Here is a 27987-nt window from a genome sequence, read left to right as displayed (position 1 = left end):
GACTGATAATAGGCAGTTTATTAATATAAACAGGATAACAATGAAAAGAAGGCAGAAGGTCACAGACCTTCAAGGGCAATCAGATGTAGAGATTCAATGTTGAATTCAATCTTGACTACTAAAGAACTGATGAAGGACTTGCCCGAGTTCTTCCGTGTGTGATCTGGATACAAAGAGAAAGGTGGTAAAGATCAATGTAAGTACTAGCAACCAGCATGAGCTATGTACTTTAGTGAGAGTACTAAGGTCTAACAAGTACTTGGTACTTGGTACTTGGTAGAGGTCAGACAGTTTTTTCAGACCTCTGTATGAAAGAAAACCTCTTCCTTTTTCACTGCTGTCACACGCGGTAGGTATTATTGTCCATGCCATTTACTTGTTAAAGAGAAACGAAATCCCTCAGATTATGATGGTAATATATGCACTCGTGCAGCATAGTGCAGGCACCTACCTTCTTCACCGTCACAGAGGAATGGGCGTGTCTAATGGTGACCATGGCAGGATCAGAGCTGCAAAGCACAGGACTGAGACATGAAAAATCCCAAGGGAAGTTTAGAGAGACGGGTGATAAAACGTCAGAGCTAAACCCTGAGAATCCAGAATAAGAATGTGAGGTTTTAATGTACATGGGAAAGTAAAATGGTCCACTAACTTTCAGATCTTGGAAGAGCATTATCAATCTGTTTTGTCATAATCTATCTGGCCATAGGGCTAAGCAGGGATTTCCCAAGGCTATCTCTGGAAGCAGGAAAGCCACACACTCCTTAAAGGAACAGTGGGAGTAGAGAACAGGAAATAGGCTAGGAATAATTAGGAAGTGAGACCGGAAGCTTTGTGTGATGGTTACTCTCGGCTGCATTGATAGGTGGCCAAGAGATTATTTAAATCCACTTCTGAATGTGCCTTGGGAGACATTTCCAAGGAGGAGTAACTGAGGTAGGAGAACCCATCCTGAATGTGACAACACTATGTAACATTGCCAAGCAACGTTGAAATAAATAGGAAAGCAAAAATCCCATTCACATTACGTGCATTCTTGTTACACTTCTAGACTCTCATGATCTGATCTACTCCCCGCCCCCGCCATGCTCTCCCCACCATCGTTTGTTGAGACCTCCAAAACCATGAGCCGGAATAAATCTTTCTTCTTACGTTGTTTATATCCCATGGCAGCAATAAAAACTGATTGCTGCTCTCTGGGACTCATTGGGTATAAGGAACAGGAACGTGGGAGTGACTGAGATCACCATCAAATCTGAAGCTGAAGAGAAGGTTCAAAATGGTACCAATAGTATAGGCTACTTAAGGAGTCAGGAACGTGTGACTCAGCAAGTGAGGAAGGAGGTGAACATTTCGAGGACCTCTCAAACCTGGTTAGTTAGAGGAAATGACCAATAGGAGGTTGGTCTATCAATACTGTAATACATGGGCTTCACAGAATTGACCTGGACCTGATCTGTGGAGCCACTGGAAAACAAATTATACACAATCACAAAAGATTTGCATTCCTTTTCAAAATTCCTCAGAGTTAGTACTGAGAACTCTTCTCAGGTTAGTGGTGTTGTGATGATGATATTTCCATTATCCAGTATCATTGCCATTGAGTTAGCAATCAGAAGAGATTCTCTTAGCTCTTACAGAATAACAACCAATGGATGTTATTTTAAACCATTTTTTCAATCTTTTGTTAATGTGGCATTTATGATGTATTAAGCCCCTTTCTAAGAATCTCCATGTTCTTAGTCATAATTTCTTTCTGGGTACCTATTTGTCTTACTATGAGGAAGAAATGTCATCGCCATTTTATGAGTGAAGAAAATGAGGCATAGGAAATAATATAATTAGTAGATGATTATAGAATTCAAACCCAAGTAGTCTGCCCTTCTAGATCCATGTTTATTATTTATTCCAGCCATGCTCTTAACAGCTACACCAATGCTACCTCTTCATCTATTAAAATGTGTCCAAACATGAATAAAGTAACCCACCTCAAACTATCTTATGCTACTAGACTCTTAACAATATAATTTCGAAGTCCTGTTTGTCTGTGATTCTAAGTACCTTCCTAATATAAGGCAGGGGCTAGAAATTATATTCTACCAGATTTTTAAAATAAATAGTACAATGCAGAAACACAAAATTCAAAGAAGGAAGTAACTTACCCAGATCCACTAGATTAAAAATAAAAATTAGGAGGGAAGCTTCCCAACCCCAGGCCAGGGCTTAACGACATACAAGCTGCATGTTCTTGCAAAATAGCCACATGGCCACCTTGTTTTATGCTGTATACCTCACACAGATCCTTTGGGTGTTCTCTGTGTGTGTGTCTCTCTGTCACTTTCCCTGTCTCTCTCCCTCTCTTCTTCTCTCCCTATCTTCCTCTCTCTCCATTCCCTCCCTCTCTGTGGATGTGAGAGATGGAGGGTGGAGGGAGGGGTGTTGTGTGCATCTACATGTAGCAGAAAAGGATAAAACAGAGAGAAGAGAGGAAAACCTTCAGAGGACATCGTCAGAGGACATTTCCAGGACAGTACCAGCATCCCTCCCACCTGGCAATTCCCACCTACTCCAAGATCAGAGAGAACTGAAATTATGACAGCCTACCACTGGGCACAAGGACACAAAGCTGTTTCTACAGAAAACCCAAAGGAGTCTAACACTCAGATTCCAGGATTCAGTTTCTGAAAGTCCCTCCCCATCTCCTGCAGATGTGCCTCCTGTCCCCTCTCCCCAACCAGTAACACTCAAGTGGTCACACAAGCAAGGACTAGTGGCTAATGGCTAGGGAGAAAAGGTGAAAATCTGTCCTGGCCTCTTTCCCAGTGTCTCTGCCCTTATTTAAAAGCTATTTCATTACATTAAAAGACCCAAGACACTTGTAACTGTATTGAAAATCAAAGTCACTTAGGAACAAAGAAAGCAGAGATGGCTAGAATCTGGCTTAGAGAAAGTTACAAGAGCAAAACAAGTTACAAGAAGGAAACATAGTCCCTTTATTCAGAAACTAAGGGGTTGTGCCATTGCTGTCTGGTTGTTGCTGTTGGTATTTTGTTGCTGTTATTTTCGACTGGGTTTGGGTTCTTTGTTTTGGTCATCCCTGTCAGGAGTGGCTACAAATTGAGAATTTCAAGAACCCCAGTAATTCCTAGAACCACCTTCCCCCCACGCAGGAGAAGAAACAGAGGGCTATGGCTTTCTAGACAGTGACAGCCCCGACTCACAATCTCCAAAACATGCCCAGCCTTAGGCTAATGTTTGCTGTTGTACATGAACCTCTTCCCCCTTCTTTGACTATAAAGTCCCTTGAGGCTGTAGTGAGAGATTCTTCTCTCAACTCTCATGCCCTGAAAAAGGCTTTAGCCAGGTTGGATACTCACGAGACATTGGATGGTCATGGATTGTCTGAGGGTCTGGGGTAGGTCATGGGTTCTTTCAGTTCCTTTCTTCTCAAGGGAAAGAATTTAGTTGAGAGGCACACAGCCTGTCAAGCAGAATTTTATTTAGCAACACAAATCATGCACATCAAGCAAAGCCTGGAGTGGGCTGTCCTAAGAAAGGAAGCGGCCAGGTGGGATCTACAGTGTGGGCTTTAAATACAGCTTTATGAATATTCATGAGGTTAGGAGTATGCTCATTGGGATAAAGGAACCCACCTCCTACAGCCATGATGGATTGGACCTCAATTTGTGGTATCGCTTCTCATAATCACCCAGAAAAGCCCACAAAGGGTGGGAAGAGGTCAGACTCACAAGGTGACTGGGAAATCAGGGTCTTTGGAGGAAACCGACCCTTTGTTAGCACACACGTGTGGCAATCGGTACCTTCAACTCCAGTAGAGTAAAAGCAGCCGAACTTCAGCCTCAAGGATGTTTGAACAGAGGGGCATTCTCACCATCAGAAGACACGGCGACCAACATGGAGATGCGGTTTTCCCAGTTTCCCCGTGCCTTACTCCATGTTTATCCTGTATTCATATGACATAGAAGCAAAGGAATGAACAACTGAAGCCTTTGTTCTCAGTGGAGGACCCCCTTTCGTGTGCCCTGCATATAGCAGATACATAGTAGTTTCTTTTTTAGGCAAACGTCCTTCCTTCCAGAAAGCCACCAGATGGCTGGTTGTTTCCACTTGCTCAGAGGCACATAGTGTGACTTTAAAACTCTGCCATGCGAGGTAAGTCAGATCCCTCTCTTTAGAAGAGACACTGGGTCTTTCCAAGTGCAAGGAATGGAGGGAAAGTAATTTCCAGTCAACCCTAAAGTACCATCAGGCAATTAAACTCAAGGGGCCTGCTCTAAGGTCAGAAGTGAGTAAAGCCAAATTTCCAAACAAAGTTGGAATCCATTTAAAGGAACGATGTGTAGCGGCTCCAAAGATAGAATAAATTACTGAAGAATGAAGCTTCAGGAACCGGGATTTAACTCGGCAAGGGGCAGTTCTGCAAGAGGAGCTGGGAGCCAGGCAATGAGACAAGGGGATGAGCTCATGCTCTGGCCACCCACAGCTGCTGACCCTGCCTGCTGAGGGCAGAAGAGGTGGACACTTAGACCAGCTTTTAAAAGGTGAAAGAAATGAATGTCACTCGGCTGACCCCCAGGTCCAGAAGAAAGACTTACTTAGATATAGCTAATGCTGCCGGTTCTGAATTAGACAAGATTTTTGAGGTGGGTTTGTTTGCAAAGGAGGCTTTTTTCTTTAAAAGGGGACAGAAAAACAATGTTTAAAAATATTTGCATTGTGATAAAAATCAAATACAGTTTGGCTGAGTGACGGCTTGAAATTTCATCGGATCTATGAACCATCTCCAGAATGGAGGGGAAGGGGCTGGGTTTTATCATGCCCAAAATAAATAAATAAAGCAATCTGGGAAAGAAAAAAAAATTGCCCTGCACTTGGGGCACAGCCAAGCTGACATTTCAGCCCAAGATACATTCCTTTTAAGGGCCAGGATTTTAAAGAATGTGCTTTTCAGCCTCTTGCACAAGCTCACACAGGCAAAGCTGAGCAGAAGGAGCAGTCTGCGCAGCGAGATGTGTTTTTCTCATTTCTCTCAGATGCCTTCCAAGCTTTGTCCGTGAACTCCTCCTTCTTGGCACCTTTCCCAGACAGAGGGGCTTGGCTGGAGGTCTGCAGAGGGGAGCACTTTGCAAAGAAAGGTGAAAGGAAATGTTTTCGGATCTTGCTATACCGGACACTTAGCACAGTGGCGCCTGAGCCGGTTTCTGATGCGTTTAGAAACCAAGGGCTGCGTACTGCCTGGCCTCAGACTGCCACTGGTCTTCCCCACGGCTGTGGAAAGGCTCAAGACTGAATACTGTTCTAGGTGAGCCAAAAGATGTTCATCCACCCCTCACTCATTCACTTGAGAAATCTCTCTCAAAGCCTTCTCTTTACCGAATACATATGGAAGACGTAGCATTTATGCCAGCCCCGGCTGCTTCTCTTTTTCAAAGAATCCCTTGTGAAGGTCCGAGCATGGGCTACAGGGGTTCGCTGTGCTCTGCTGTGGTTTCTTCGTGGGGTGAAAGAAAGGAAATGGACATCTACAAGGGGAAGAGTGGTGGTGGCCAATATCAAAGATGCTGTCAGCCAATCAAGCAGTAAATATGGATCTACCTGTCACCTAGGGGTATATGAGATACAATACATCCCTGGAAAGCTGATGTCAATATTTCAGATCTTACATTGAAGACACGTTGGACAGGCCTGCCTCAGTGCACATTGCTTGTGGTCGAATAACTACAGACAGGTAGAATAGTGATTTCTACCAATTGGGGAGAGGTGGGAGGTAGGGTCAGGAGGGGATAAGAAGAGACTAGATTTGATTGGTACACCCCATACGTGCATTGAAATACAGCACTGAACCCCATCTATGGTAGCCATTGCTGTATATTAATCTAAAATGGTTTTGGGGGGTTGCTTTTTGTTTTTAGAAACCAGTCATCCCAACCCTTCCAAGCACAGCAGACATTCAGCGTTGGTTTATTGGCGAGCTTTGGCTGTTATTCCTCACTTCAAGCCGAACTTTTTCATTATAACAATAGGGGTCCTTTTTCCCTTGCAGGCTTTGAAAATATTCAGCTGCTAAAAGGAAAACATCTCCAGGTAATTTGACAAGTGATTTCTGCATTGGCACCAAAATTACAGATAAAACTAAAGTCTAAGAAAGCCACCAGCCAAGTGTCCTAGAACTCGTTGTCCCACTTCTGAGATACAGTATTGTGTGTGTGTGTGTGTGTGTGTGTGTGTGTGTGTGTGTGTTACAGTCTCTGACTTATTCTGCTAACATTATTCTCATTTGGCAAGTATAACATCCCCACACAAAGTTATAAGCCTTTGAAACAGAAACTATTTGTTGGTGTCTATCAAGAGACTTTTGGGTACTGAAAGCCATACACCATGTGACACAGCTGGCAAAATATCAATCCTCATGAGAACACTGAAAACCACATGAAATCATCAGAACCAAAAGAAATGTTGTGGCCCCTTGTCTTCAGACATCCTCAACCAGGTCCAGGCTATCCGCCATGTTTCTTAAGTAGTTTTAATAGGTGCAAAATACTAACAGGTCTAAAGATATCGAGACATTAATCAGCTTTTGGCCATGCAAAGTGTCACTGACTTTGGAAAATGGTAAATAAGCCAAGGTAACTAAGTCAGGCTTAGTTTGTCTGACTGTCTATTTGTTTCTTTTACTACTAGTTTCCAGAACAGCTTAATGGCATGCATTTGCTGTGAATTCTGGGAGCTACACATTGCTTCAGTGCCATCCTTTTTGGGGGACAAAGGGTAACACACTTTCTTCTATGGGAACCACTTGTATAGAAGACAATTATCTTACTCATAAATATTTTTAAAACCATCCTGGTTCTGTGGAATTTTGTGCGACCCATCAATGTAAAATTGATCATTCTCTTATCAGAGTGCCCATAGCACTCTCCATGAATTACTCTGAAAACTGAATATTCTGCTTTAGATACACTGCCCATATTTATACACCCAAATTTACATATATGTAAATTTGAATGTAATATGCACAGCCCGTATCTTCTCTACCAGAATTCGATTTCCTTAAAGGAATAGTGGTGTGCAATTCATCCTAGGTATCCTCGGTGCCTGGAACATGCTCTCCACACATTACTCATGGTGGAAACCACATGCAAACAAACAGACAGAGCTGCAACGAGGCAAACAACCAACTTCACTGAAGCTTCGGGTGTGTCAGAGTCTCTATATTACCTCGCCTGGTATGTGGTTGATACTGACCAATTCGCTTCCTGTGACTTAGCATCCGTGCTGGGTCATATACAGGTCTTTATCAGTGATGAAATAATAACCTTCCTGGTTGTTCTGGAGGCTCCCTGTGGCCTGGCATCAGCTCCTCTGAGGTGGTAACTTTTCACCACTTGTTTCATAGATCCTTCACCTCAGACACACAGCATGATTCTATCACTCCTCAAGCTGGTTGTCACGTCTCTGTCCTTGAGTCTTACCTGCCCTGCCCTCTCCATCCAAAGCCTTTTCACAAATGTCCACCAAGATCTGGACATTCTGCAATGCATCTGGACCAATGGTTGCTATTTTCAATAAAGTCACAGTGGCCACCAGAGTAAGAAACATGCCCTGTGATGTGAAATGTGCCAGGGCTGAGGAACCGGAAGAGCAAAGGCAAATGGAAGCCATTAGGATCCTCGTTGAACTGCATTTCGCTACTGTGCCAGGTCTTCTTCCTTTTCAAACGGGATTTAACTATTAAGACGACAGGCATGGTTTTAATTATGGTTCTACTGCTGTGAGCAGACAGCATGACCAAGTCAACTGTTATAAAGGACAACATTTAACTGGGGCTGGCTTACAGCTTCAGAGGTCCGGTTTGTGATCATCAAGGTGGGAGCAGGGCAGCATCCAGGCAGGCATGATGCAGGCAGAACTGAGAGCTCTACATCTTCATCGGAAGGCTGCTAGTGGAAGACTGGCTTCTAGGCAGCTAAGATGAGGGTATTAAAGCCCACACCCACAATGACACTCCTACTCCAACAAGGCCTCACCTTCTAATACTCCACCCCCTGGGCCGAGCAAATACAAACCAACAGAGGCATCATCATCCATGCATCTAATTAGCTGAGTTATTCCTTAGATTGCTCTATACATGGTAACTGTCTAGGGACCAGAAGGGAAGGGAGTGGATTACCTGGTAGCCTAGCACTCTATGAAGGATGGCATCCTGAAGCATCATCAAACAATGTTTAAGGCATGACATGGCCATTACCCATACTTGAACATACCTGATTGCTGGTCTAATGGCAAGATTAGATGATTGCAAACTTGGGTCTTGTAGCCAACAAGCTTTAACAATGAGATGAATATGAATACTGAGTTCTTACTCAAGAGATCAAGACAGCTTCCTCTCTAGCATATCAGTGAGGGGGGTCAGGGTTGGGCAAGAAGACCAGAGATCAAGAGGAGACACTCTTGATGACTCCATGGCAACCACCACTACAAGATGACCAACCAAGTTGAAGCTTCATATAAAGAGTTGTCATGGGAAGAATAAACATCCCAGTCAGCTTATTTCATTCCTATGTTCATTTAAATATATGTGCATCAGGGTAAATACACATTAAAGAGCTTTCCCAGTCAACATAAAGTAATACTTTTAAGTTGTAAAGGTCTGTGGCGTAGTTTAATTGGCAATATTTTTCCCCCTTAGAGGTGCATGAAACTAAAGGATCTTAAAGTCAGTAGCATCCTAGATGCTCTGAGATTCAGCGTCTTCTCTGATTATCCAGTTAACCCACTGAATCCTGAGTGTAATTAAGTTTTCTCCTTACGTATCGCTCCAGTTGAGTCGAAAGCTTCTCCAGTCCATTAACCATCCGTCTGAGCTCCCAGAAATATGTCAGTGTTCTTTGTGTTCTCTGAAATAGAATAGCAAAATGTGGAGAAAAAAGAGACCTTAATATTTAATGCTGGGCTGTTATGCTCATTCCTGTGTTGGGAATTAGATAGGAATGGCTTCATTGCTCGGCAGGCAACGGTATTGCTGGAATGGGCTTCATTCTGTGCAACAGATGTGCTCCTGCAGAAGATGTGTTTAATTTAAATTTTCAAATTCAATTGTGTTTCTACAGAAAAAAACAGTTTGCTTAAAACATCCACACACACCACACACAACACTCTCACACATACCTAGGCATACACACACAAACACATAAGCATACATACACACACATGCACACACAGAGACAGACAGACAGACACACACACACACAAACTTTTCACTTAAAAAAGCTTACAGACACGGGGAACACAGGTAGTTAGAATGGCCCAGACCTCAAAGCCAGGATTCCTGCCCTGGTTCCCACTCCTGCTGGTTTGAAGGCAATTACCTCTTTAGATTTACAAACTCAGAAAAATTGCCAACTTTTTCCCTGTTACCTCTTGAACGTGGAGCCACACAGTGTTACTAACAAGTATGTAATTCATGTATCTACAAGCTGTTGCTATAGGCTTTTGTGTCAAGAAATAGGAAAAAAGAGAAAAAAGAAACACGGATATTTGGCCTCAAGGAGGGATCGCAATTGATGGAATGTGAAAAAAATGAGAAAATGGTGCAAAGTTCAAGGAAATGGTGTTCGGTCACAGTACCCTCAGAGTGTTCGCTGGGAGGATTTTTCTCCTCCTGTCATTCTGAGAACCTTAATGGATTTGAATTGATTCACTAAGACCTGCCATTGAAGAAGAAGGGAAATGTCAGGACCCTAGATTTCCAGCTATGCCTTTGGGGTTCAGACTGAAATGCACTTCAGGACTTTGAATGTTAAATATGTTTCTGAATAATAATAATAATAATAATAATAATAATAATAATAATAAATCACTTCACCCGTCTTTCCAAGCACAGGTCATGTTCCTCATATCACAGAAGGTCCTTCCTTATGGAATGCAGAAGGTGAGGCTGACCTGGTGGTTGTTCTCAGGGAACCAGACATGACTATATGGGTCTCAGCTTCAGACTTCTACTATGGGAGAGCTACCTTACAGTTTTGTCATCCCAGAAGCCTAGGCTGTAGTTGCTGCAAGACTTATATGTCTGATGTCCTTCTTTCGTTGTGCACAAACACTCGCTCCAAGGAGGATGGTTAGAAGCAGGCAAAGGAAAGGAGCAAGATATATTCACTGGGCCCCTGACATCTATGAAACCCCCTGTCATGCAGGATCTCCTCCATGGGTCTTTCCGCTGCCCTGTCAGGCCCTGGATAGCTTCATGCCCTCTCTCCCTTCACTGCTTAACTTGCACTATCATTTTGGAGACTTCTGATTGCCATTGATCTCAGGTGAGCACAAGTTTGAACCTGAGTGTGGGTCGGTGGACCATGCCAAGGAACTTGGTAGGATTCCCGGGCACCAAGCACCTGCCTGAGACAGTAGGTGGCTCCCTGCCAGATTCCTGGACTGGAACAAGTGCCACACTTCCCACATAAGGAAATGTGACCTTTGGTTAGCAGAGTTCTCCATGCTAAGGAGGTACCTAGAAGCTCTGAGGGTTTAGCCAATAAGCTTCCCTTCCTGGACATTCCCTCATTGCGAAAGGAATTTAATCTCTGGTCCACCCTGAGGAGTTGGTATGCATCCATTTTCCACGACGAACAGTCGATAAATGGTATGGATAAACGTGGACTGTCTCTTTCATGAAGAGCTGGCATTGTGGGGAGCATAGAGAAGGCCTTTGCTTCTAGAGCCGCAGCCTACATCTACAGCAAAAGGATTCTCTGCACTCACTGACAACCACCACTAAGCTAAGGACTTTTGTTGATGAACTAAGCCAGAACAGCCTCTACCCTGCCAACCCCCAAGTCCCAAGCCCCAACCCATCCCCCTGACCACCACTCCAAGATAGTCTCTGTCCTCAGGCTCCTCCCCTATCCCCCCCACCCCTGACTCTGCCTCCAACTCCTTGTGATTCAGCACAGTCTGGGTGTCCAAGACTTTGGGAGCCTCTTAGACTGTGTTGGGTGCAGTGTTTGGTGCTTCCCTGAAGCCAAGGACACCAGAGCAAGGTAAACACAGGCTAGCCCTCCCTGCATTTTCCCTTGAAACTTTGGAGCTTGTGTAAAACTCTTTTTATGAAAATAAGTTTGAACGATCATTAAAATGAATAGTTGTTTTTAAATGACTGTAACTCCATGGAAGGTGCCACAGAATTTTGAATGCGTCCTGTATGGGCTTTGTTTTGGGTTCAACTCTGCATTTACAAAGACAATATTAAGGTTCCAGAACTCTTAGCTCATAATTGGAATCCAAATGTATAATTCTAATGGTAGATTAGTAGAGGATGCAAGAAATCCAAAAGCTTGTATAGTGTTTACAACCAAAGAACACCACAAGGAAATAATCTACTACTTGGAGTTTTGGTTTGTTTTGGTTTGTTTTGGTTTGCTTTGGGTTGGGTTGGGTTGGGTTGGGTTGGGTTGGGTTGATTTGGTTTTGTTTGGTTTGGTTTTTGTATTTGACACATTTTATTTCTTATCACCTGGTGTCTTAGTCAAGGTCTTATTGCTGTGAACAGACACCATGACCAATGTAAGTTTTATAAAGAAGAACATTTAATTGGGGCTGGCTTACAGGTTCAGAGGTTCAGTCCATTATCATCAGGGTGGGAACATGACAGCTTTGCAGCATCCAGGCAGGCATGGTGCAGGAGGAGCTGACTTCTACATCTTAACCAGTAGGAAGCCAGGAACAGACTGAACATCCTCAGCCAGCTAGGAGGAGGGTCTCCAAGCCCACCCCACAGTGACACACTTCCTCCAACAAGGCCACACCTTCTAATAGTGCCACTACCTAGGCCAAGCATATGCAAACCATCACACCTGGATTACAAATGTTTGGTGTCCAGGGCATTGTTGATATCACAGCTGTAAGTCAGACTTCAGATGTCTTAAAGCTACCAAATTTCTTCCTCTTTGTGTCCTCAATTGAAAGTAGACTCTTTTCTCACATACTTTATCCCTTCCCTCTCCTCACTTATAATGGAGTAATGAGGCAAGAGAAGGGAATCACCTCACTGAAGACTCAAACACTACGGGAAACAAAAAATGTCACCCCCAAGACTGGGATTCAGTCAATGCTCAGAAGTTAATCATGGACCCCAGAGTAAAGTGGGAAGGAGATTGGATTATTGAACCTCTCTGCATGCATCTACAGGGGCCCCTCTTCTCCGCTCTTTCAGGCTTTCATCTAAGTAACTGTAGAGATCTCACTGCAAAGAGTGCACGGCCTTAAGGTCAGGATAAATACTCATGACTTAGAAGAGAGAGACCACAAGTGTGGCAGAAGATATGGAGAAGAGAAGGCACACTCCTGAGGACTGGGGACCAAGCTTTCAGGTTCCAACCAACTCAGAAGAATGTTAGTTCCCCACCTGCCCCAGATCAAAAACTGAATCTACATTCCCCTGTAGGTTGATGTCATTATGCAGGTGAAGCTGGTACAGGATAGAATGAGGCCTGTCATTGGACGAGAAGGAAGGATGGGCGGGAGAAAAGTTTTAGGGAGAAGAAGAGACGAGCAAGAAGAGGAAGCAGCCGAGAGAACATTGCAGTGAATGTTAAGATTTCTCTCTGCACATTTATAGGTTGTTACAACTATTCTTAAGGGATGGATGTGTACAGGATTTTGTGTGTCTAGATGAACAAATTGTATCTTATCCAGGTGGGTGGTTTATATCCATATCAATTGGCTGTAAGTTAATTGTGTGAATGTATTATACATTGAGCATTTAACATATAGACCTGGTTGTTGGGTTCCCAGTTTGTTGAGTCATGACTTAACTGGGTTGTTGGGAGTGTGAGCAGAGTCCATGACAGGAAGCCGTGCTAGGCTACAGAATGCTTGGGGCTAGCATGGCGTGGGGCCACATTAGCATGGCCCTTGGAACTCGATGTGTGTATCAGGCATGGTAACAGCTCACCAAGGGGACAGTGTGTGAAAATGGCTGACAGAGAAACATTAGAGCTCAAGGATCCGAGTGGAGTGGGAACTTGCAGGAAACAGGTTGTGCAAGTTTTTAATTATACCGCAACATTCCCCTGAGGTGTGGTTTTAAAGTTCCACCTGCCCACTAATAGTGGGCAGGGGAAAAGCACAGCCTACCAAGAATAAAGCCATCTGACCCAAGCCATCTCTCCTGCTGCTACAACCAACTCTGTGGACTCCCCAGACGCCAAGGGGGAAAATCCAGTTAAAGGTTCTTATGCTGATGAACCCCAATAAAGTACATCGTTTCTGCTCATGTTTGAAAGCCGTCCCAGCTGAAAGCCTCATCTCCGACTCTTCCTTAAAACGTGAAGAGTTTTAAGTTAGAGATATTTCATGTGGATTGCAGAGGATGGGAAAACAGGGATCATCCCTCACATTTCTAACGTACACTTTGCCCAGGGAGTGTCCCCCATCTAAAGCCAAAGTTCCATCATCAGCCTCTTGGTCTGAGGCCAAACAACATTTCCTCCTAACATACTGGATTTCTCCCAAAAATAGGATTACTTACTTGTGAAGTTATTTGGACCTAAACATCGTACAAGCTTTTTCAATTTCTTACAACCCCTACTAATCTACTATTTTATTATACATTTGGTTCCCAATTATAAGCTAAGAGTTAGCTCTAGGGCCCTGATATTGTCTTTGTAAATGCAGAGTTGAACTCAAAACAAAGCCCATAAAGGAGGCATCTAAAATTTCGTGGCACTTCCAAGGAGTTAGAGTCTTGTTTAAAACAACTATTCATTTTAATGACTGTTCAAGTTTATTTTCATAAAATGTGCTTTTACATAAGCTCCCAAGTTTCATATACAATTAATTCCTTTCACAAAGCAATAGTGTTTCAAATCCAGAATGGTCATGCTGGTCCCCGGGACCGTGGAGCTTGTTCCTTTCAAGTTGGAGTTGCCTTTTTAACACTGTAATTAAGCTTGGGGGAAAAATCATAATGCAAACCAAATAAATCCTGCCCTTCATACAATTATGTATGGTATGTGGTGAGGGAAAAAAAGTGATCTATGCTTTGTTCATCTTAAAATACACTTGGCAGCCACTTCACTTAATAAGCTCCTTTCTCTTTCTGAGAACAAGAGAGTCATGAAGTCCAAGCAATAATGGAAAGATGCTGGCAACTCTAGAAGAAGTGCCAGCATCCCACGGCATAGACCTGTGTGCAGGGGTTCAGAGCTCGGCTTGAATCTTGCTGATCCTCAACTGAGGTTTGCCTTGCCTTGAAGCACATCTCTCATTCTACCTTTCTTGTTTCTACCTTTAGTAGAACTACATTTCCATTCTGAGGGAGCAAGGCTCATCGGAAAACTCACAAATCCCTCATCTTCCCTCAAGCCTTCTGGACTTCTCTGGGCTTTAGCAGGCCTGTTCACACCTCATCCTTCAAACTTCACCCTGTCGGGACTGCCCTAATATCCAATCCCAAGAATCTTCACATCCCATGAGTTTCTTTTGTACACACCCTGTCTGGTCTCAAGTCCAATGCCTCTGTCTTTCTTCCCCTCCTGTGTTCACCATCCTAAGAGTATTGTGAGAAGGCCTGAGATGAAACCACATCCTAGCATCTATTCCCCTGGTCCGACCTGGCTGCCATTGCTCAAGGTCAGAAGTCCTAACATGGAATGCCCCAAAGATGCCCAATGTATTTACCATCTCCAAGTCCTGCTCGCTCTACTTGATCAGAATGGTTACTCTAAAACATCCATTCAATCAAACCACATCTTAGCAATTTTCACATTCACCCTGGTGACCAAAGTGTGGGCAGACTGCTATAAGGACATTCAAGAGCCTGGACTTGATCTTTTTGAATGTTTCCTCTTATACACTGTATAGACCAATTAGACTACCCACTAATCCCTGGAAATGGGGCTAGAATTCCTGCCTCTAGACAGTCATTTATGATGCTGTTCCCTTTCGTTGCAAGGCCAAGATAATGTCTGTTTATTCGTATCCCGCTCATTATTCAAGGTTTAGCTCAAATACCACTTCCTCCCCTAAACAAATGTTCCTTCAGCGTATGAACCCTATAAAGCTATAACACAGCTTGCTAAGAGCTCTTACCTGCTTCAACAACAGCAACAAAACAAGCTTACTAGTCATGGTCTGGCCTCTCTGCTATTTATGAGTCTGCCTTGCCTGGCATACCAATCCTTGGGGCAGAAGTCATTTCCTATTAATCTTGATATTTCTTCTGCATAGTAAAGTAGCTTGTGTCTAATAGGCATTAAATATATATTTGTTGACTGAATAACTGAATGAAAGACTTCCCTGGAGTTCTGATTTGTACAGGAGAATGTGAGAGAGAGAGGAGAGGAAATAAGGCTACCTAATTTTATCTAGAATTTTTTGGCACTTATCATACTGAAGTAGGTAACCATTCTTGAAGTATGTCAGGTTAAATGTCACTTCTGGCATATAAGGAGAGGCGGGCTGTTGCCTCTAGACTAGATGGAGTTCTTTTCTTGTGCAATGAATCACACACACACACACACACACACACACACACACACACACTTCTGCGTGAACTCATGCACGGACACACCTGTTGTGAGTAGTCAGTCATACCAGACATACCAGACAGAGGAGCTGGAAAAGGTATTTCTTTCCCACACTGGTTTTCCTCCAAATGAAGTGTAAAGGAATAGCTTCACATTCTCAACATCTCTCCCCAGGTCTACTCATATTTATTGCATTTATTGTCATTTTGATCTTGACCTGGGTCAGGGTATTCTGGGGGCCTCCTTTTCCCTTTGTCATTGAAAAAAAGGTTCCCTACCACATGCCCTTCTAGCACATGGCTGTTCTTCTAAGCTGTGGTTTTTATCTAGATACAAATCCTACTGCAAGGGGCAGCCCCGCCCAAGCTGTCGAGGGAACAGTAGCTAAGTGGGATGGACTATGGGAGTCAGTGTGAAGTAATCAGCATGCCTAAGACATGAGCTCAGTCCTCCCACAGACTCCTGGGTAATATGAGCACTGCCTTGATCCCCATTTGCCTAATCATCTTATCTCCGTCTCAGTTGTCTTTGGACCATCAAGACATACAGAAATGATACTCACTGAACTTTCCTCAAATTGTTCAGTCTTCTCTTCTGACTGCTGTGATGTGGCCATCCGTGTTCCTCTCCTGATTTCTGGCTCCGGGAGGCCTGGCCCATCTCTCCTGTTCCGTGTTTCCAAAGCCTAGCAGTGACAAATGTATTGAATAGTCATCCTTGATAAATACCAGTTTAGATTGAGATTTAATCAACGATGCTAGTGAAAAACTTAAAAGAATGAAATGGGGGAAGTAGCTATGCCACATGATGGTACATCAAAGACTGGAGGGGAAGAGGAAAGAGGAAGAAGAAACAGAGGCAGTAACAGGAAGAGAGGAATAAAAGAGAAAGGGGGAGCTAAAGAGGAATATGGTAAGAGAAGGTTAACCCATAAGGCAAAAGAAGGATGCCCAGGGTTCCCTCTTTACTGTCAGCTATAAAGCCAGGGGATAGAAAGGAGGATCTAGGTGCATTCATCTTGGCTCTATTCCTTTTCTTGTGCAGGGAATCACAAACACTTAGGCGCACACACGCATACATGCACAAGCACAACTGTCCTCAGCTAGAAAGCCAATGGATATTAAAAGACGAAGTAGGTCCACCACCCCTGGCTCTAACCCTTCACTGTCTTGGTGTCTATCACCCATCAGTAAGCAGTCACTTACTGCCCTTCTGTCAGTGGGGCTTCTGGGAAAAGGACAAGGCGAATACAGATGAGAGTGTTTTGGAGGGAGGAAGCCTCATCCAAGAGAAGGAATGACTGTGTTCGGAAGGCAAAAGGTTATCTCCAAATCATGACCCTGAAAAGCCAGACTACCCAGCAAGCTTGGAAAGCAGCCAAACAGCAGCTACCAGCTCTTCCTGCCTCACCTTCCCCAAGGCCAAGGTGCCATCTCCCCGCACAGACTCCCAGTCTTCTGCTGTTCAAGTCTCATTATCTTTCTATTTATCCAGTAGAGCTGGGTACTTGATCAAAGCTATTGGCTCTGTAAGTCACTCAAATGCATCAAAACCTGAGACATTTATGATGGTTCCAGGATATATATCTGTGTGATCTATCTCCTTGGCAAGGTGGCAGGCTCCCGTGGAATCCAGAAACATCTCTTTTCCAAATATGTATGAAAGAAGGAACCTAAGGTCTCCTGGAACTCTGCCTCCTAGCAATTCATCTCCCAGAGCCTGGTGACAAAGGACAAAGGGCAACAGAAGTCCTTGGAAAATACCCAGATAAAATAAGGTGAGCTATTTTCTGTTAGCCTGATGTACAGATGAACTAGCATGGTCAGGCAGCATTCACCAATGAATATTGCCAGAGCCAGGCACAGATTTTCAAAGGAAATGCAGCTCTCCTCATAAGACAGAAGCCATGTTGTTTCCCCTACAAGGTGTTTTACCACAAAATGGTCTTTGAACATTTATAGCCCTGAGGTAGGTTGGTAAGCAAGATTAGCAATGCTATTATTAAATTTTTAATGTTTTTCTCTGTACTTCATGTGACACAAGTATCTTGCTGCACTTGTTTTCTGGGGACATCATAGAAGTAGAAGAGATTGACCAGCTTAAACAGAAAGTCTCCTCCTCACAGGAGAAGGCTGAGGTATTACCACAGCTGGCTTCTGAGGCCTTTCTTGTTAGCTGGTAGATGACTGTGTTCATCTTGTGTTCCCATGGTTTTCCCACTCATTGTTTCTCTGTCCTAATCACTTCTTTTTACAATAACACAGTCAGAGTTTCTTTAAAGACCCTACCACTTTCTTAGGTACTAATATTTAGAGCTTTAAGACTCAAATTGTTGGGAGGAGGTATAATTCATTCCATTATATACCCTGTCTCCGTTTTTTCCCTCATCACAAATAAAAACATGGCTTTCAATTTCTTTCACAAATATGGAAAAAATTCTTACAGATTAGATGCATAACCATGGTCCCACCCTCTTTAGGAGGATTAAGGTGAACCAACTGCCCATTGAAGTAGAAGTCTGTCCAGCTGTGAGGCACTGAGAAGGAAGGGATACCTACCACCAGAGGTGCTACCTCAGCAGCTCATGGTGCTGCAGGAAATGTGCTAGATCTCCATTCCTCTAAAGGACACAACGGGAAAAGGGTTCTAGAGCCCCATTGAGGTTGTCAACAGCGCTGCCCCTCAGTCTTCTCGTATTAAATGATCCACTTACTGTAGCACATGGGGAGGACAAGAGAGTAGCCTCGTCTTCTTGGTATAGTGCCTGGCACTGTGCTCGAGCTCATTAGCTGCAGTAGCAGTGGTCACAGCAGATGGTGGCAGTCTGGGGTTCTGTTAGCCTCCAAGCCAGCTGTTGCTCTGCCCTTTTTCATGGTCTCATTCAGATCTTCCTGTCCATATCATATAGACACCTCCATTGAGAGCCAGCTCTAGCTTCCTTTTTCCTCTCCATTTTCTATAACTTTCTAATACAAACAATCTCTCTGAGCTCCAATGACTCAAGCCAGCAATGTGTATGTCTGGCCGAGAGCATGTGCCATACATGCAGGCCTTGGGCACTAACTTAAAAGTACTCCAAGCTTCTTGCACCTGAAACCCACATCCCCATCTTTTTGTCTTCTCCTTGCACTTTTATCTTCCCACACACCCCGTGATATACCGTGTGTCCTCATGACAATTCTACCTGATGCAAAACCTGACATCCTGGACATAAAGGTAGCTTCAACCAACCTTGGCAGACCCAGGCAACATTCCAAGAGACTCACCGCCTTTGGTAACCATGGTTTCTACCGCTGAATGTTTATTGTACCAAGAACTATAACAGTGGCTTTACATACATTCACTCCTATGTTCACCCTGTGAGATAAATATACCCCATTCTGCAAGTGAGAAACCCAGGCTCTCATGTCAACATGAGGAGAGCAAGTGGTGATCTTCAATGCATCCCTCCAACTAGACCAAAGTGATCCCCAAGAAGGAAATAGATACCTGGCCATGGAGGCCATCCATACACTGGAATACTATACAAGCATAATGAAGAATTCACCACAGACCTGTTCCCAACTTCTACTCTTCAACCCACACACTTTGACTTATGTCAATATAATGTATCATTGTCTCTATCTGGCACGCACAGGAAGTGAATAGCAGGTTCCAGTGAGTCACACGACCTCTGGGAAACAACTGGGCACTGCAAAGTTACCATCAATTAGTTCTGGTGATAGGGTTAAGAGAACAAAGTTCATTTTCACTAGGATATTTTCAGCACAAAGGGAGATCTGAGAAGGGACCTTCATTGTGAGAACAAGGATCACTCTATGCTATAACCCATAGTAGAGCTAAGGAAGCCAGACAAACCACACCTTTGTATATATGAAGCTCAAAGGCAGACAAAGAAAAGTTGCATAGATATGTCAGAATCAGTCATATTTCATATGAATGGGGGTTGGAGTTCAACTGACTTGGAAGGACAGTGGCAAAGCCTCTTGAGGCGCTAAAAACATTTCTTAGATATCTGTGTGGTGTTCAATCAAATGCATGTTGTGAGGAAATCCACTATATCACATGTGAATGTTATACCTCAGAAAGATTTTTAAACATCTCGGGGAGGACATCTGTAGGTTTTTTAAAATATACTCAATATTATAATTCCATATTTGGAAACCAAAAAAAATTAAAAACACTCCTATTCCTTTTGAAACACAAACTTTAAAAGAACTTTCAAGATGTATGTTTCTCCAAAAGAGACATATGTTAAAAAAGACTGAGCCGCTGCACTGCAGAACACACATTCTGCCTCCATTCTCTCGGTTCCTCTAGCTGCTCCACAGACTTGGGCATCTTTGAGGCAAGGTAACATGTTTCTATGGCCATGGGATAAGTCTGCATGATACACTAGAAGAATCTAGAAGGTGGCAGCCACATGAATGTCAGACATTGACTAGATGGCCATTCTCTACCCTTCAGAACTCATAGCAGAAGCAGAGAATCCAGGTCCTAGAATGTTTTCTCAGTCCTGCCCCTCATTCAGCAACATTTGCAGCTCAGTAAGAGAGGAAAACGGCTGCTGTGCCAAGTCTTGCCTGGAAACAGGGGTGGCTGTTCAGTGAGCCTGATGGGGCGCTGGGCTGCTGAGGGTCTGATCCCACCCCAATAATCATATAAAATTTCCTCAGATAATACCCCAGCCCCCTGTAGGCAGGTCACTCTGCATGTTGATTCCAGGCCTGGGAAGCTGCTGGAAGTTGCTCTTGTAGGCAAGGGTCTTTGCTGTTCTTAGAACAAAGCCTTTAATTTGTCTGGCAGGAGGTTTAGCATTTTCACACTGTCATTCCCATCAGGAACTCTCAGGGGCAGAGGGTGATCCTGAACCTTCAGTATTTGCACACACAGCACATAAGGATCCTAAACATGAAGGTTTTACTGCAGAGTGAACGCCCACTCCTCCATTGTCCTAAGAGGAACCCATAATAATAATAATAAAGATGACATGACAGGATTTGGAATGTGCAGTTGGCCAAGACATAGATTTCCCTGGAGAATAAACTCTGCCATGGGAGCTGTCAAGAGGATGAAGTGTCTCTGGTGGGAGTTATCCAAGGAGGGTGAGGAGTTGTGCCATGCTAAGCACTGAAGAATGCACAAGCTGTTTGGCTGTCTTCTAATGAGACACAGCATAGGTCTACAGCCCCATGACACAGCCCCCACTTTGTTTCAGATCTCCAGAAAAGATCCTGCCCGGCTATGAGCTTCAGATTTCAGGTAGACAATAAAGCATTCCTAAGTTACTGGTGCTACACACAGTGCAGGCTCTTGCCTTCCAAACAGATACCTGTCAGGTCTGCCAGAGTTTAGAGTATTAACAAGTTTCTCCTAATACTTTTTATCACTCTTTTAGAGAAGAGTGCTAATCACAAGGTGATTAGAGACACATTATGATCTCAGAGCTGAGGACATTTAATCCTTCTTCCTTTGAACCAGGTGGGCCTCTGTGTATCCCAGAAGGAGCTATGTGCAGTCAAGTGATCATGTGATAGGTAGAAAAGGAGCTGGTAGACCAGAAGGCCCTGTCTGGGGAGACTCAGAAAGTGTATGGTGGACAGTCCTTAAAGAGCTTCTAGCCAATCCTCTTCTCCCAGAGCAGGGCAGTAGTGAATACTTTCCCAGAGATCTCCAGGTAGGAATGGATGTAAGTCTGGGTCTAGTCTGACTCAATACCCAAATCTAAGAGCCAATCTCAGGGTACCTTCTCTCTGCAATAAAACTGCTCCCAATTCAGCTCTGCTGTGGAGTATTCAGAGAGAGTTCTTCAGTTCTCACACAGATCAAAGTAAATGGGGAGGCCTGGGTAATTCTCGCTCCCACCTCGGGTTCACAAGCATACTATAGAAGTTACCCCTGCTGCCATGAGATCTGAAGGCCACCTGGCTAGCAGAGACAGTTCTCATAATTCTCTGAAGCAATTTTCATATCAGTGTAAGTATAAATCTTTTCCAAATCCATCTATGGTTATGTGGAGACATCTCTAGTGGATGAGCCAACCTGAAAGCCATAGGGGTAAAGTAAATGTGTACTCTGCCCACAGATTTTGGATTTGATAAGCAAAGCATAATATTAGCTGAGGTCATCCTGAGACCTGAAAAAGGAGATTCCTCCAAAGTGGGAAGACTGAGAGAAAAGGATCACGGAAGAAGAGAGACTATGTTGAACCTTGAAAGGGAACAAGTGAATGTGTTCAACTATGAAGAGGAACTTGGGACCAAAATAAAGAAATGAGAAAATGTAGAACTCATTCAGCAAAAATTGAGTAATATGGTCTCACTATTCAGAACATCAGAAAAGGAGAAATGGAAGACAGAACCATGTAAGAAACGATGTAAGATGAATCTAATCTCAAAGCACTTTTCTTGGTTTATTTTGTCTTAACCAATGTTCAAAATCATTTTTATTATAATTATAACATGTCTCCCTGCCTTCTCGCCCTCTACGCCCTACCATATTCTCTACTTTGGTATCTTTCATGGCCTCTTTTTTGTTAATTGTTATTGAATACAATAACATGTGTGTGTGTGTGTGTGTGTGTGTGTGTGTGTGTGTGTGTGTGTGTGTGTGTGTCCATCCTTAAATAGAACATGCCCAATCTATATAATGTCATGCCACTTGTATGCATGTTTTCAAGGCTGACCATTTGGTATTGGATAACCAATTGGTATGCTTTTTCCTAGGAGATCATTTCTCTAACTGTCAGCATTCTTTAATCTCCTATAATTCTGTAGGGTTAAGGCCTCCCGAGCTTTTTCCTGTCCACTTTAGCATGTCTGTTGATGCTGTCCCTGGTAAGCTCATGTTTGAGCAGTCATGCTGGTGACTGCAACTGCCAACTATCAGGGAGCACAATCTCACAGCAAACTCCATGATCTTCTGGCTCTAACAATCCTTCTGCTTGTTCATGCTTCCTGGGCCTTAGGTTCAGCAGCGTCTCATATATATATATATATATATATATATATATATATATATATATATATATATATATATAATGTATATTTATATATGTATGTATATATATATTTATATATGTATGTATATATATTTTTTTATATATGTATGTATATATATATGATGTGTGTATGTGCGTGTGTGTGTGCATTTTGATTAGTTGTGGTTTTCTGTAGTAGTGGTCTCTGTTGCAAAGAGAAGTTTCCTTGATAGGAGGGGAATACTACAATTATCTGTGGGTGTAAGGACAAATGCTTATTAACTGTTGTTAGGGACTTTGCTTATTTAGTAAAATAGTAGTTACAGATTCTCCTCCAACATCTGTAAGTTTACTAGCATGTAGGAATTGGTTTTGATTCCAGAACCAGGCGTGTTTTCCCTCTTGTGGACCAGGTCTCAAGTCCAATTAGAGAGCTGTTGGTTAATCATGTCTTGGCAGTAATAGAAACACTTTTGTTATTACGTGGGAGCTTAGAGTTATACAATAAGAAATTATCATGATTGAGGTCATGAGAATAGGAGTTTTAGGAGTGGTTTGAGTATTTCACCTTCAGAAGAAAGATCTAGACGCTTTAGAATCAGGGGCGGAAAATACAAAACCCCCATCTCAGAGGTCCCTGCAACCTTTTCAAGTTTCCAAAATCTACATCATTTAATGTTGTCTTCAGTGTATGTATCCAAACCGACCCCAGATCCTTCTGACTTTTTCCCCTCTGCTCACAAGTACCCAAGTCTATCACTTAAATTAAGAAAATCTAAGTACATAGACTTCCCACTCTCCCACCCCTTTCTTCACACGTAAGCTTCTCAACATGATATCAAATCGCCAAAATAAAAGAACAAATGGATGATTTTGTAGACATTCCACTTCTAAACCATGTTGAATTCACAACATGACCTGTTGGAGTTGGGATAGAAATATTCAAATCTTAACTTTTATTTACCTAAAAATGTATGAGTTAAATTGTGTTTTAATAATTCAGTAGAGCTGTGCCATAATTCATAAGCTGATGCCAAAAAAAAGTCATTCGTGTAAAATTCAGAGTGGTGTTCTTATAAGTTTAATGAAAAATAAAATTAGCAGGTCACTTAGTACTACTTACTAGGAAGCACAGTAGTACCAATTGAAAAGGCATGTTTCTGGACAAGAATATCCGCAAACTTGTTACTAGAGCCTATAGGAGAGAGAAGACAATAGAATATCATTTTCAAAGAGCTTCAATTAAAAAAAGTAATTGTTCACATTGTTGGTAACTTGACAAAGAAGTACCAAGTTTAAATACTTTTTATTAAAGAATCTGTTAAAGAATCATTTCTTCCTCTAAATATAAACAATAAAAATTAAGACAAGAGAAGTTGAAGCCAGGATAGTAAAGTGTAAGGAAAAAAAGCAAGAGAAAGAAATGAGCAGAGAGCTAGAGACACAGTAACTAGGGGCATCAGAGTTAAATTACCAGTGTTTAAAGTTAAACATGTATGACTTTGTTCTTTGGGAGGTCATAGCATAGCAATACTGGAAGCAGAGAAAGGGAGTAGGGGCTGATGTGTGAGAACTTATCCAGCTTCCTCTGCTAAATCAAGATTTTAATCATGTCATCCAAACTTACAACTACTAATATGTTCATTACTGAGAGAAGTGCCTCTGACCTCTATTGATGTTCTTAATAACTCTCTGATATTCACCGTGTATGATTCTAAACAGTATAATAATGAAAATGTGATTAATTTCATAGTCACACAAATCAAGTAAGTACTGAGCAAAATAAACATGATGTGGAAATTATTTTGCTCATGATACTTATAGAGCTATTGACTAACATCGTTGGTCAACGAAGTTTACATAAAATAGTTCTGAGGTAGTCGTTTGTAGATGCGAAATGAATAGGTAACTTTACATCAGTAAACGGCGTAGGAACAATAAATGTTATACACATACATAGAAAGTAGGAAGGGAGAGGAGGAATTTCAAGCAAAGGAAAATCAACAGCATAAATCCAAATATAACAGTCATTACACAAAATGTAGTGGTTAAATTCAACTGTTAAAATCCAGATTGTCAGGCCGGATAGAAAAGTGATTAAACGCCGTTCACGAGACGCAACATTGAAACAGCGCTAATATACGTTGGGGGACGGAGGAAAGCTATGCCGGATAGATACTCACCCTTCAAAGTAAGCCTGACAAAACGGTATCTCAGAGGGAAGCATTCTGGGGAACAAAGATGCTCACTGCCAAAGCAGAATGAAATGGTTTCCCAAGAAGGTACTGTAATTCTATGATGGTTCTTGCCTGGTAACAAAATGCAAGGCATGTAATGCAAAGATGAAATTTCCGTGTGAAACTATGAGACTGGCTATCATCATGGGAATCTCAGAACTTCCCCTGCCTCAACAGTTAACAAGTTCCTGGGCACAGAAATTAGTGGTGGTATAAAAGATATGCATGAGATAACAGAGGTCTCCCTAACTATATTCTACCCACTACCTCGTGTCTTCTTCACTCACCAACCAACTGCTTCCTGCTCTCCTATGCGGGGTCCTCCCAATGATCAAACTGCTGAAACTTTTCTGATGACTGACATCCATAGGCCTGAATCCTTATATTCCTATGCCTTAGAAACACCTCTCTCTCTCTCTCTCTCTCTCTCTCTCTCTCTCTCTCTCTCTCTCTCTCTCTCTCTCTCTTTCTCTCTCTCTCTGACACACACAGCCTTTGAGCATGCACAAGTTAGTGCATGTGCATGTGTTTCTCCCTCCCCACATCCAGCATTGGTTTCAAGTGTTTAGCTGCATCTAGTCATGCAGTATCTGTCTTCGTCTCAGCTCATCCTCGACATTCCTGGCAAGTCTATCTCACATTATGCATTCTTATCTTCTCTGGGGCAAGAATTTTCTTAGGGGCCGCCCAGTTGCAATTGCAGCCCTGACCACCCTGAATAAACAAGCACCAGGCATTGCAGATAGATATAGTCTGTGAGTCCTAGGGTGGTGACAATCTTATCCTAAGTCCAAGACAGGGACCATGAGGACATAACTCACCTCCACAGCCTGCACAGTGCTCACCTATGGTAAAAAAAAAAAAAATCTGACAATCCAGATTTCCTGGATTGAGTGCACTCTTAAATTCTATGTGTCTTCTGAATTGTTCCAAAAATTGTCTGTTGAGAGTCCAAGTTAACCTCATGCAGGGTTTCAGATTATGGCAAGTGCTCTAGTCCAAATAATAGCCAAGGTTATGGTCAAGGGGTTAATGTGAAGCAATGCTCTTATCTTGAATCCCCAGACAAAGCCAATCTTAGGGATCACATGACTGCCTCTGTAAACTCAGAGCACTTCCTTCACCATAACACTGAAGGCATATGCATCCTTTCCTGAATCTCCTCTTCCTCCTTCACACACACACACACACACACACACACACACACACATCTAAGAAGACACCATCCGTCCCCAAGACTCCAGGACATAGGCATTTAGGGCACAAGTCACTGCAGACCAGGAGGAACCGTCTTCTGGCAAAGCAAAGCGGCCATTTTTTACACACATTTCATAAGCACATAAGCCAAACTACAGGCTTCTGAAAAATCTGTCTCCTGTCCTTTCACATTCCTGCGGCAATAGAAGTTCATTTTCTCATCATATACTGTAAATTACAGGCTGAAAAGGTGGGTCGAGTCTGACTTCAGACTATAAATAGCCGATCTTCCTCGTCCTCCTCCGAGGGGCCATACTTGACAGTGGCTTAGCTCAATGCATCCCAGCAGAGAGACAACACTGCCGGAATAGAAATCAAATCTCCCTCCAGTGAGCCCAGGGGCAGAACCCAGACTTCTCCATGCTTCCGAATTGGAGAAGCCCCTACCCAGTGCACACATATTTTTCTATGAGACAACACCTGGGTAAATCCACTCACAGTCTCTCTTCATCTCTCTCACGCATCCCTTCTGCAAATAGCTCCCAGCACTGCCCTGGCATCTTGTAAAATAAAAATCAAAGCTGAGCAAATAATTTAAGACTCATGTTTAAACCTTTCCCAGGTCCCTGAATTCATTGCCTCTTAAAGGGAAAATGCCTGTGCCAGCGGCTCCTTCAACCGTTCAGGGGGTTGCAGCACTCTCCCTCCCACCATGGAAGGATTCGGGGTTGGCATTTAAGGAGCGCCTCACAGGGCCCACGCAAGTCAGTCTCTAATCAATCAACAATATTATTTATTACTAGCCTCTCGCCCAACACTAAATAGATGTAAAAGAAAACGAAAGCCAGGACTTCTGTCCACAAGAGGCACACAGTCAAGCAGAGTAGACACAATACACCGGGCAAAACGGCAGCAAACACAAGAGAAGCAGGATTAAGTGTTCAACCAAGTGGAACAGACGGGAAGCGTGGTAGGCATTGGACAAGCATGGGCTACGAAGACAGAAGGCTCCGTGCGGGTGGGGATGGAGCTGGCAGGCAGTGGAGAGGCAGGGAAGATTAAAGGAAGTGTGTACAGCTAGGGGAAAGGCACAAACAAGTGCATGGAATCCAAACAAAAAAAAATCATGTCCAAGATGTGTCGCCTGCAGAGAAAATATATGGTCCCCAGAAAGGGCTGAAATCATTCCTCCTCTAAAACATCCATATGTCGAAGCCCTAAACATCACCACTTAGGAATCTTGGCTTTAGTTGAAGATGGGGCCTCTTGAAATATGAGATCACAGGTGGCCTCTAATCCAGCATGACTACTGACTCCTTACAAAGGGGAGATGAGGACAAATATGAACGGAGGGGAGACAGTGAGGGAACAGAAAGGTGACCATCTGCAAACCAAGAAGAGAGAGCTGAGACAACCCTGCCAATATTTTTATTCTAGATTTCTAGCCTCCAAGAGAGTGAGAAAATTAATTTCGTTATTTAAACCACCCCATATTTATAGGGTTCTTTTTTTAAAATGGAGGCTGCAGTAAAGTACAGTACCAGGTTCTCCTGGAAGGAATTTCCCAAGGCAGCAAGAACAAGGCCCTGCTGGCCGAGTGGAGGCAGAAGTGGCGAGAATGTAAATAGACCTGGGATGTGATGGCATTAGAGGCAGTGCAGACTATCCTCCGCACAGGACCCATTGTTGAAGGAAGTCGTGGAGGGAGGAGCCCTTTGAAACCCCATGGAAGAAGGGTGTAGTTTTTTCTAATTTTTTTTGTTGTTCCTTAATGCTTTCATTTCATTTTTTAATTACTACTGTGTTTGCAGGTTATTCATGGTTTCTTTTTTTGTCTGTTTCCTAATAATGGCTCAGGTCAGCTTCTCCTGGCTCAACTGTCACCAACTGTCCCCTCAGTCTGCTAACCCAATTCACTTTCAACTGTCTCTCATTTTCACTTTGTTCAATCTCTTCTCTTCTCTTCTCTAGCCCTAACTAATCTTTTTTCTTCCTACACCAACTGTCTTCTCTTCGGTCTCCTGGA

General features: G+C 43.0%; 1 long non-coding RNA gene across 1 annotated transcript; it reads right to left on the bottom strand.

The window, feature by feature from the left end:
- On the bottom strand, positions 1–27987 carry LOC120103502 (uncharacterized). Its single transcript, XR_005505756.2, has 6 exons — positions 24711–27987; positions 23651–23722; positions 16111–16233; positions 8832–8918; positions 452–3964; positions 1–163 (listed from the first exon to the last, which is right to left on the bottom strand). It is a non-coding gene; the product is annotated as an uncharacterized LOC120103502 (long non-coding RNA).

The sequence above is a fragment of the Rattus norvegicus genome, chromosome 6 (genome assembly GCF_036323735.1).
Source record: "Rattus norvegicus strain BN/NHsdMcwi chromosome 6, GRCr8, whole genome shotgun sequence".
Lineage (NCBI taxonomy): Eukaryota > Metazoa > Chordata > Mammalia > Rodentia > Muridae > Rattus > Rattus norvegicus.
The sequence above is the reverse complement of the archived record's forward strand: the minus strand, read 5'-3'. Positions and strand labels throughout refer to the sequence as shown.